General features: G+C 40.8%; 1 pseudogene; it reads right to left on the bottom strand.

The window, feature by feature from the left end:
* LOC139475437 (organic cation transporter protein-like) lies at positions 1-7,743 on the bottom strand (annotated as a pseudogene).
* Between the last annotated feature and the right edge of the window lie 5,273 nt (positions 7,744-13,016).

Genomic DNA, 13,016 nt, shown 5'->3' with positions numbered 1-13,016 from the left:
TCATAAAACCTCAAGTGTTCTGTTGGCCGATGTTGATACTCCGTTATTCCTCACAGCTCGTTGAGTCTCTACTGGTCGTAGAATCACACTCTCGTCACCATGTGAGTCGATAAAATCAGCCCCTGTGTGGTTAGAATGGCCCCTCCTGATGAAAGAAAAAGAATGGAGTCAGGAATACTAAATCAAGCCGCATATAGGCGTCTGTTGAGCAATGATTATACTACCGGCATGGGTGTAACTTGACCGGGTTCAGTTGGTATATTTTCATCGTAAAATATTTATGTATGAGGAGGAATTACTCATTTGTTACATAGTTTTGTGAGAGAAGGTGCATTGTAGCTATAGCTGGTCAGGCAGTTATCTTCACAGTCACATAGTTCGGTGTCATATCGCCGTGGGTAGACACACGACCCTGTCAATGTATGTAGTTGTGGATTCTGACGCTGATGGGAGTGATTTATGTGTGGGTAGGCACGCTATTGTAGTTTGGAGTGAGTCTTAGGTATAGAGTCTCAAGCTGCCGAGTATAGCAGTGTAGGTTTCCAGCCATATTGCAAAAAGGTTTCTCCAGGAAAGGGCGCTACACATTGTACACATTTGAGGATCTAACCCGGGCCATCAGCACAACATGCCGACGTTTTAACCATCTAGCTAGCATACGGCTCTGCCTCAAATTACGTAGTAGACTGTGTGTATAGTTTTGACTAGGTATTAAATGCCGTTATTACCTTTGCATCCGCTATGCATCATCTATATTATCGGGGAGTGGGTTGTTTACAGTTTCGGGCAACACCAAAGCTGCCACACCCGCCACAATCATTGATGTTCCGATAATAATGAGAGGAACAATTCGACCAAAGTCTCCAGAAAATCACGAGAGCCTGTGACAAAAATAATTAGGTTTTGAATCGATCACAAATATATTTTCAAAAATAGATCATAACATGAGATATGCAGTATTTGTTCCATGATCAGACAGTTGCAAATGAACGTTGTCAGTATATGAGACCTAATTTGGCCATATCATTCGCAAATCGAATTTTGCATCTGACATTTTACTTGTAGTGGAGATGATTGCATTATATTATTGTGTCTCGTTTTTATGACTCATTAGCTTGTTGGCCAGGACAAAATAAATTGGGAATGATTCCTTACATCCATTTCCTTAGAGCTCAGGTAGGATTGTAGCTGTGCAGCACAACCCGCCGAGGATCATCACGAAGCAATGAAAAGACTTCCTCCCAACGCGATTGAGGAGTACAAGGCATGAGGCATGGCCAGCTAGTTCAGTCAATGCAGCAATGAATAAATTAGTGTAGACACTCCCGCCCAGGTTGGCTACGTTGAGGCCGAGTCCATAGAAGCCAATACTGGCAACGAACCTGGAACATGACGCAATGATTTGATTCCTGATACCGCGGCATCACGGGTCTGTACCTCGGTAAATGAAGGAGAGATTGTGACTTCTTGATCTGTAGGTCATGTTTAACACAAAGCGAAATATTGTCCGATTCTGATCTTTGTTTGTTTAAACACATTATATTCTCATGAAAAGGATTGGGCACAAGTTATAACAACCACGAACGCCCTCTCCCGTAGATTTACATATGTGCTTTTTTAAATTAATAACTTAAGGGAAAGGGAAGAACAGAAATAGAGACACGTATGTACATTAACATTGTTCATTCAAACATTGTTTGTTTTCTTTAAATATGTATGTACATTCCTAAAAAATGTGTTCGTTCACATCAGTAGGTACAACTGCATTGCACACTAGCATCAGGTCAATATTTACAAGAAATATGATGGAACTTACCCGTTCTAAAAACTGGATTTAAATTGAGAGAAGGTTTCAATATTCCTTTGTTGAATGGGTAATGTATTCAAAAAATTAATAGGGGATGGTATAAACGACAATTCAGAAATCTTTGCACATAAGGAAGGCATAGTTATATTATGAGCAGTTCTACGGCTGTTTGTTATTTTTGTCCCGAAAGAGTGAGGTACTACATCTTTAATGTATGACAGTTTCATATTTTTATTTATTTTATGAAATAAACACAATTTCAGTTTACTCATACGCTCTGATAAGGGCTCATGGCAAGTATCCAAATATAATTTTTTGACAGAAGTACAGCTCGGTAAACATATTACAATTGCTGCAGCTTCTAGTTGGAGTTTTTCTAATCTGTCACTCTGCTCCAAGGTACAACCGCCCCAAACTTCCCATGCATATACAAAATGTGGTTTAACAAATAATACATAAATCTTGTTCAGTACACTACGACTGAGCATAAACTTTAGCTTTCTCATTGTATAAATCATCTTTTAATACCTTAATCAATTTGACATGACCACTTGTCGAATGACGACAATATAATACCCAGGTGTTTGTGTGTTTTTACATTTTCTTCATTATCCATTCTGATCTTTGAGAGAATGTAGCTTAACACCATATTATTCCAGCGACAAGGTGCCCTACAAGAAACTCGTCTGGGCTGAGTCAACCAATATTTGAGAGCTACTCTAACGCTAAAATCTGTGATGGGAGGGTTATGGCATGTAGCATGTATCACGTCTGTGGCAGTGAAACTGTTCGCTCGGTACTAACCCTTATGAAACAACTAATATTAAACAGGTAATACAACTATTTAAGTATAAGTGCTACCAATTAAGAAACAACACGAAGCTGCGGATAACCAAAGCGGGACGTTTGAACATCTGCCTGGGCGGTTCCTCCGTCTTCTGCTCTTGCATGTCTTCGCTGAACACATTAGAGGGCAAGGTCGCCTTGTTGACTTTGGCAGCATGACGTAATATCTGGTCGGCTTCCTCATACTTCTGTTTACTGATCAGCCAGCGCGCAGACTCCGGCATCAACCTAAAATGGTGTATTGCATGCAGTTTGTAAGAAACATTCACCTGTGGGAATATTAGGAAGATACGAGCCCATTAAAATGATTGCTAAAGCATGACATCTTTACGCAACAAGGTGTATGACCTGCGTATGTTCTAACACCACTTTTCTTGCTTAATTGAAAAATATAGACATACCACATTTAGTTATTAACCATTTAGAAATCACTATCAAAATGCAGCAAAGTGTCACTTTATATTGAGCTATTCAAACAAAACTTGTGTCTTGTTCACTTAATATTCATGAGTCCTCAGATCCTTAAAATGATTATACAAGATGGTCCCAGTAAACCCTGTAGGTGTACCGAGGGACTTACCAATAATATGACAAGAACAGAACTGTTGGCACTGAACCTATCAGCTGCACGTGTTGCCAATTACGGACAAAATATGCGATAGTGGTTACAATTAAAGCTCCACCTGTCCAGAATGTTTCAACTATGATTCCCGTCCAAACACGATTTGAAGGCCCGACTAACTCCACACCTGAAACCAAAGACACCACGAGACGAGTTAACAATATGGAAAGAAGTGAAAGTTGTTTCACGCCGTAGTCAAATTATTACGGCTGTGCCACGGTGGTCTGTAAAAAGTATTACTATGCGCCTGGTAAATCAGGGCTTGACATATAGCAAGAATAATGTCAATAAGCAATGTCGCATACTGGGTACCTATTCAGTCCCTGCATTCCATAGTGGGCACGTAATACGGGTGATTTATGTTAACTGCATAGTGCACATTGCTTTTTTATTAGCAGGAAAGTGTCTTTAAACACATTATATTCCACACAAATCACATACTATTGATGCAGGGGTTGGTATCGGTACACAGGCATCATACGTTAGTCTGTCACATCAATGCAGTTGCGTTCACTATTGATTATTGCGCTATATATATATGTTTGTAAAATGTGGAAAGGGAAGTTCAACCATATACCGTATTCGACGTAATAAGCGCCCCGCTCTAATAAGCGACCGCGGTGATATTTGCCAATATATTGGCTAGTGAACAATCCCAATTAGCACCTCTTCCGATTGAACAATGTACACAAGAATTATTTATTCGTGTATAATACGCACTCGTGTGTTATATGCACCCTTAATTATGGGCAATTAAATTTTAGAAAAATATATCTGTCGTGTATAATACGCACAGACTTTTCTTTTGTATCATTTCAGGTACATAAACCTAGAAATTTGCGATCTTTCAACTCTGTTTTATATTCTAATAAGAGCCCCCTATTTCTAATTTGGAGAGCGCCCTGGGCGCTTATTACGTTGAATACGGTATATACTCAACAACAAAAAGTTCCAGTGACATCAATAATTTAGTGTATTTTTCAAAAAAGTAAAGTTTGGTTTTCAATATTGTAGTACATGTATGGAATGAAGTCACAAAAACGCAACTGCTACAGAAAAGCATGTATTCCATGCAAAAGTTGACTTATATGCAAGCCCCATGCATTTCACTACCCAAGAATGGGTATAAAAACATGTGCGTTAACGGGATTCCATATGCATTGTTTAGCATCGTGCTGACAACAGTCGTTCAGAAAAACAACAAAATTACGCAATTATTCAACACTACGAAATGCCACGCCTGTCCGAAAATGAGCGTCTATGAGCCATTGGTATGCTTGAAGCAGGATCGAGTCAACGTAATGTTCAAGACAATTTAACGTCCACAGAAACACCATTTTGGTGTTTATGGCAACGTTGGCAACAGTCAAATGCAGTCAGAGATCATCATCGGAGAGGCAGGCCACGCGTAACCAATAATCGACAAGACAAGTGGATTCGAACATCACACCTACGAAATCGATTCCAGCCAGCAACAGTGACTGCAAGGAGCATCCCCAGCCTTTGACGAATATCTTCACAAACCGTCGCCTCAGATATGCAGGGATTGTCGCCAGAAGACCCACCAGACGTATCATTTTGACAGGAAACCTACGTCAAGCAGCACGTCTACAGTGGGGCAGATAGCGTCTACGCTGGAGGGCCATGCAGTGGGAACAACTTCTATTCACTGACGAGTCTGGTTTTCAGCTCAGCCACAGCGATGGACGGATTCGAGTGCACCGACGTCGAGGTGAACGTTACGGCAATCATTGTGTCATGGAAGAAGATCTGTTCGGGGGCGGCAGCGTTATGGTATGGGGTGGGCTTACAGTAAGACAGAGGACCCGTTTGTTAGTGGTAGAGGGAAATCTCAATGGACAGCGCTACTGCGACGAGATCATCGGCCGTGTTGTTCTACCGTTTTCGCGTCGTCATGGCCCAGGCATTACCTTTCAACATGACAACGACCGGTCTCATATTGCTCGACTTGTTCAGGAGACTCTTCAACAAAACAACGTGAATGTCATCCCCTAGCCAGCTCGCTCCCCTGATCTCTCACCAATTGAGCACATGTGGGATGAGATGGATCGGCGCCTTCGACATCAACCACGTTGTCCACAGTCACTCTTGGAACTTCGAAACATGCTCCAGCAGATATGGACAGATATCCCACAGGACTTTGTGCGACGCCTTGTCCATTCCATGAAACGAAGATGTGTTGCTTGCATCGCAACCAGAAGCGGCACACACGCTATTGATTTGTAAATTGACATTTTGGCATGTTCATGTATTTTTATGAAATCATGCATTCAAGTATGGCAAATTAAACCCTTTGAACACTTACAGGGGTCTTTTATCTGTTGCAAACCTTGCTTAATAATCATATTCAATGTCACAGGAACTTTTGTTGTTCAGTATATATATATATATATATATACTCTTCAAAAAAAGAAACTTGACACTGACTTTCAAAATGGAATATAATGCGATTGTTTCAAAGTAGGACACAGAAACCATAATTGAAACACTGTTTGAAGATCAATGTGCACAATGTATCACAACATTAATCGTGTCACCTAGACAGACACACGTACACGATACAGTTAATGTCACAGGGGCAAAGTTGGAGACAAAGGCTATCGAGATGGTGGATACTATGTGCAAGACAACTGACACCATGAACATCTTCTTACGTCCGATGCTGCACACAGACAATTCGGAGACATCAGCATCAGCATTGTACTTTCAATATTACTTTTCCTTTATCATTTCTCTTTTACAGGTATAGCGCATTCATGCTTATTTGTTAGTTTGCCAAAAATGCCAAGGAAAGATGTTTACACCAAAAGTAAATGCATTGAACAATTATTTTCGCCATTTTACTGCTATTCCACAAAGGGAAAAAGCGGATACTGTTTTACACAACAGTTAACAGTAAGTAAACGTGTCAATCCCAATCGTGCCCAATGATTTGGTTGGTTTGATGTTTAACGCCGCACTCAGCAATATTCCAGCTATATGACGGCGGTCTGTAAATAATCGAGTCTGGACCAGACAAGCCAGTGATTGACATCATGAGCATCGATCCACCAATTGGGATCGATTACATGCATCAACCAAGCCAGCGAGCCTGACCACCCGATCCCGTTAGTCGCCTTTTACGACAAGCCTAATCGCCTTTTACGGCAAGCATGGGTTGCTGAAGACCTATTCTCCACCGGGATCTTCACGGGTCTAAAGTACACGAACTACCAGTTAGGAACTATTAGGAACTTACTAATCTGAAGGTACAACCAAAAGCAGACTGCCCAGCAGGAAACCCAGCATAAAAACCATCTGAACATGAAATATCGCCAGCTTCAAGTCGCACACCCAACCAAACTGAACAAAACAACACAATATTGGGTCAATAGCGCTATGCAATGAACACTTAATGGAACGTCTAATAACAAAAGCTTTTGAAAGTTAAAGTTTATACAATTGCAAGACATATCAGCAACGTGAACATCTTTCCTTTACTCGATGTGAAATGTCAGGTCTTATGCACTCATTCTCCTACAATCTCATACATGTAATTGTATGCCATACTTCATTCGTATGTATCTGATTGTTTTAACGTATTATCGATATCTTTTTTCAAATTAGCAAACGTTTCAACCTTCGTAACAACAGTTGAACCGAACTGCTCGTTGTCGTAGACCCAATTGTCACATTTGCGAGTAGTATTAATATACAATGTTTCGCCATCTGTCCCATTGGTGTTGTCGTTAATGAGACAGGAAAAGTCAAGTTGTGTCCCTTTTATGGGGAGAGGAAAGGCTGCATTGACGGCACGTGCATGTTGGTCCCCTTGTATAGCGTATGTGTCATTATCCCAGTCAGGAAGCGAACTCCTCGACAAAAGCAAAGAAAAGGCTTTCAAAATTGATTTTGACATCACACAATATATAAATAAGAAATCAATACCACTGCACCGTATTTCTAATACGAAGTTTTCTAAAACAGTACCTTTTAAAACCGTGTTTAAGTAACACTAGTCTGATACGTATAGACAAAAAGGAACCGTCAATTAAATCACCTCATACGTCAGTTAAAAGTACAAAAGGCATGAAGCGGTAAGCATAGATAGTGATGATAAATATGAGTGATCACTGGATGTAAATTCCGATGTCAAATAACGACGTTATTTGGAAGAAAAAACTATGGATTGAAAGCGTCCAAATAGCGTCGTTTTCCCGTCCAATGACCATATACGGAAAAACGACGTTATTTGCGTATGCAGTGTATAGCCGTGTTTGAGAGGTAGCATGGTGACCACATCAATGGCGCCTACTAATATGTACATGTGATGTGGCACACCGAGTGAGAAGACAGTCATTATTGTCTGCATCCCGATTGATATCGTGGGGATACACAACAGGAAGTAAAGCTTCTTCTGATAAGAGCCAAAGTCACCCAGGAGCTTCACAATGTCTTCAAATTTCATCTTGGAATCTGAAAAGAATGCTAACGTGTGTGGTCATATATCTGCGCTATCAAATGGACAATGAACAACAAAAACAATCACAATTCCTTAGGGCCTTCCTAACCCATTAGACTATATTGAGCTTGTACATATAACATTGTTCACTCATTTGCACATTCTTATTATTGCGACTTTCGCAGTTATCATTTCATAGAACGTCGTCAGCGTCAACCATGGTAACACTGACATATAAACAGAGAAACAATGATTGCTTCCCAACACTCTGAAAACGACGTGGAAATCTGGTCACAAACATGAAACCAATATACTTTATCATAGCTTCTACAAAGTAGTGCATGGTATGTACCCGATCTATTGACGATCGGTGTGGCGTGTGGGGCGTTCCAAAAGAGGGGAACACAAATCAGCTCTAAGTTCCGACACATATACTTCATTTCCACCTGATTGAATTCAACTCTGAGTGAGTGAGTGAGTGAGTGAGTATGGCTTAACGCCGCTTTTAGCAATATTCCAGCAATATCACGGCGGGGGACACCAGAAATGGGCTTCACACATTGTACCCATGTCGGGAATCGAACCCGGGTCTTCGGCGTGACGAGCGAACGCTTTAACCACTAGGCTACCCGACCGCCCCTGAATTCAACTCTGAACATAGCTGGAATATTGGTGAGGGTGGAACAACAAACTAACAAACAAACCAACAAACAAAACAGAAATATTCCACCTTTATGGCGGCGGTCTGTAAACAATCGACCAGACAATCTGTAGACCAGACAATCCAGTGATTGACATCATGAGCATCGATCAACGCAATTGGAGTGAGTGAGTGAGCTTAATGTGGGAGGAAAGTCCGAGGTGATGCAGGTCTCTCACGTTTACCACTTCGGTGAAACCCACGAGCACGGGTATGGTGCTGACAAACCTAGAAACGTAATCGTGGCGAACCGGAATTCGAACCCAAAATCATAGGTTTCTGGCGTGCCCAAGGGATGCAACTCTGCAAAGCGAATCGCGGCGCCTTAGACGACACATGTACTTCATTTGTTTGTTTGTTGTTTAACGCCGCACTCAGCAATATTCAAGCTATATGACGACGGTCTGTAAATACTCGAGTCTGAACAAGACAATCCAGTGAGTGGCATCAGGAGCATCGATCCACGCAATTGGGATCCATGACATGCATCAACCAAGACAGCAATGCAAGACTTTTAACCGAGTAAGTTCGTCATTTTAATTTTTGCTAAACTTGATAATCGCCATCGTGAAAGTCTTGCTTGGGTACCATGCAGGTAGCAGAAGTATCGCGATTCCCTATGATCCTTGGCGTGATCGCCTAACTTTGGATGCTGGCGATCTATAGCCCATTTTTATATTCTGTTGTTGAATGATAGGTTGTTCTTTTAAATGCTCTCAAACTAGTTTTAACTAAAATCTGTGATAGTCTAGTTATTATACTGTCCTTTGGCGACAGAATTTTTATGCAATCGAAATATATTTGTTGTCAATGTTTGACATTGTCTCGTCACGATATGGCTGAAATATTGAGGATGTTGTTTGTTGTTTAACGCCGCACTCAGAAATATTCCAGCTATATGACAGCGGTCTGTAAATAATCGATACAGGACTAGACAATCCAGTGATTGACATCATGAGCATCGATCAACGAAATTGGGATACGATGACATGCATCAACCAAGTCAGCGAACCTGACTACCCGATACCGTTAGTCGCCGTTTGTGCGGCGTTAAAAAAACAAACAAAGCATCCGTCTGATTCGGGCAAAGTAGATCGTGAAATTAATACAGATGAGGCTCATACAATACTAAATTATTAAAGATATTAGAGTATAATGACTTTACAATAGAACAAATGGTACTACTGAATTCTGCCCGTGTGTTTTAATCCTTCAGCCCCGACTGAAAATATTGGCTTGTGTATGAATGCACTCACGATCGTTTTCGAAATGTGCTTTCGGTAACATACGAAAAAGAAATGACGGTTTAGAAGTCGTTTACAAACAGTCGACTTGTGTTGCATGGTAGTCTGCATGAACAGCTGTTAAGTGAAGCACTGTCACGATACAGATACGTTTTTTGATCAACTAAAATAAACTGTGAATTCGATCGGCCTGACGATACGGGCGATTCTTCTCGCACTATTCCGGATTCAACAAACAGAGCAACCCAGTTGAGAACTGTGCATTAAAATGCAGAACGAAAATCTGAAATATTAGCAAGATGAATGCCCCTATAAAGTGTTATTTCAACGGCTGACTAATGCTACAACATGTATGATAAAATTACCAAGGGTTGTGTGTTTTTTGGTCAATGCGAAACATTATTGAATTTCACCTTATGAAAAAATGTTTATCTGTGGGGGAATTTGGTGGCGATGGTTGTGAGTGGCAGAAGTGATTGAATATCGAGTAAAAATGTCAAAAGTACTGTCGCGGCCAGCTTTCAACAGCAGTCGACGGCAGCGAGTGGACCTTTCTAGAATGTAGTCGTACCAGGATAAGCGAGCTGTGCCTTTGTTGTGCACATGAAAATGTCAGGCTTGATCGTTCTCGAAGGTTCTTGATTGGAGAGTTTCTGGTGGGACAGTGCATGTGTGCGTGCATGTAAATAACGTGTTTCTAGTTCTTGTTTTCTTGTGCTATATAATTATATATGTTATGCATTTGTATTTTAATGTTTCTCGTAAGCCTAGTAAGGATGTTGTTGTTATTATAATTATATATGCTCCCTCTCTGTACTGGCGCCATCTGAACAAATCAAGGATTTACTCCCGGCTCCAAAGAGGGATATGTACTGTCGACAGTACAAGTGGTAGATTTAGTAGTGCCCTTCAAACATATAAAGGTGTCCACACACGGACAAAGAAAACATTTCATCAAGAAACTATGTGTTCTCACAAATAGGATATTTCGTTTGCTGTAACACGATCTTCAAGGAAACGTCTGTTCATTCCACACGTATTCCCCTTCCATGCCAAGCTTTTAGTTAGTCCAAATAGTCATTCGACAATGACATATGTTTGGTTCCAAGCATTATCATGGCAGATGTTACAGCCATCAAACCATTAAACGAGTTTGTTGAATACAATACGAATAGATGTTGAGTAAATGATATGAATAATGTTAAGTATGAGTATTAGATAATAGAACAATTAAGATAAATCAAGCCAGTAGTTGATATCATGAGAAACGATTCAAGCCATCCGGTTTTAATTAAACATTATCGGCCAGGTGGTGCCGAATCGTGTTTGAATCATAAATTTCATACACTTTCAAAAGGATTGTTGTATAGGTGACACCAATATTTTAGTGTATTTTTCAAACAAGTAAAGTTTCGTTTTTAATATTGTAGTACATGTATGGAATCAGGTCACAAAAACGCAACTGCTACAGAAAAGCATGTATTCCATGCAAAAGTTGACTTTTATGCAAGCCCCATGCATTTCACTACCCAAGAATGGGTATAAAACATGTGCATCAACGGGATTCCATATGCATTGTTTAGCACCGTGCTGACAACAACCACTCAGAAAGACAACAAAATTGGTGCTGACAGCGTTTTCGCTGGACGGCCATGCAGTGGGGACAAGTTCTATTCACTGACGAGTCTCGTTGTCACCTCAGCCTCAGCGATGGACGGATTCGAGTGTACCGACGTCGAGGTGAACGTTACGCCAATAATTGTGTCATGGAAGAAGATCGGTTCGGGGGCAGCAGCGTTATGGTATGGAGTGGGATTACAGACAAGACAAGACAGAGGACCCGTTTGAAAGTGGTAGAGGGAAATCTCAATGGAAAGCGCTACTGCGACGAGATCATCGGCCCTGTTGTTCTACCGTTTCTGCGTCTTCATGGCCCAGGCATTACAACATGACAACATCACATGACAACGCCCGGCCTCATATTGCGACGCCTGGTCCATTCCATGAAACGAAGATGTGTTGCTTGCATCGCAATCAGAGGTGGACACACACGTTATTGATTTGTAAAGTGACATTTTGGCATGTTCATGTATTTTTATGAAATCACGCATTTCCTGAATCAAGTAAGCCAAATTAAACCCTTTGAAAACTTACAGGGGTCTTTTATCTGTTGCAAACCTTGCTTTATAATCAACTTCAATGTCAAAGGAACTTTTGTTGTTCAGTATATATTAAATTATAGAAACCAGAATTGAAACACTGTTTGAAGATCAATGTACACAATGTTTTATTATGAAATCACGCATTTTCTGAAGTCAGTATGGCAAATTAAACCATTTCAACACTTGAACGTCAGTTTGGATGGGTGCATTGAAGTGTGAACGATTTAAAAGTGCTGGTTAAACTGTGTGAACCTCCGAGCTTGCGTTTCGTTTATAATAACTACTCCATCACCTCCTTCAGCTTGGTTTCGTGGTGAGTTCACTATCCCCATCTCTCTCATCACAAAAACTATGCAAAATAACTTCTCTCGCTCACAAATGATATTTACTTTGACGGCTATTCAACACGATAAAAGGGGTATGTAACACACTGTATCAACAAGGATTGTCTTTATTCGGTCTAACAATAGCATTTGGACAGTTCCTCTGTCGTTGTGTTATGGATGGTTGTGGTAGGAGGTCATGATAGTGTTGATCGTAGCAGGACAAGTCTTTCTTAATCGAGATTGCATAAAGCGATCTCGAAGATGCTGTCGCACAATCTGACGATCCTGACGTCGGATGGTGACCCTCGGTCTTCTACTACATGGTCGGCCATCTGTAATGTTGGTGGTCTGGTACCGTTGCTAGAGCCTGTTTTTGGTCCTTACGTGGACTTTTTTTTTGGTCAATCTTGGCTTGTGGTAGCAATTCAATAACGAATGAATGTTATCCGATCTTGGTGGATTTTTATAGGGCAAGGAATGGGGGAACGCATGTGCATTTCAATTTGCACGGACCTCACGTACGTCGGGCTACCAGGGCCGTTGCCGTGATGCGTTGGGGCGATCGGTTTTATTGCCATTTGCTTTGTTGTTGTTTTTTATCAAATTTCATTTTTCCAGACAAGAAAATGTTACATTTTAGAAACTTTGACAAAGATCACCCAGATATTTAAATGACAACTTTGCATGCAACGTTTCGTTTGTGGTTCAGAATATGAGTAGTTGATAATGAACTTTCATTCTGGTAAAGCCAGTAGTTGATATCATGAGACACGATTCAAGCCATCAGGGAACATTAGTAAACTAATTGTCGGTCAGGTCATACAGTATGATCGAGCCATCATCGTGT

The sequence above is a fragment of the Haliotis cracherodii genome, unplaced genomic scaffold (assembly GCF_022045235.1).
Source record: "Haliotis cracherodii isolate W230 unplaced genomic scaffold, xgHalCrac1.p SCAF_3, whole genome shotgun sequence".
Lineage (NCBI taxonomy): Eukaryota > Metazoa > Mollusca > Gastropoda > Lepetellida > Haliotidae > Haliotis > Haliotis cracherodii.
Note: the sequence above shows the minus strand (reverse complement) of the source record. Positions and strands in the feature narration are given on the sequence as shown.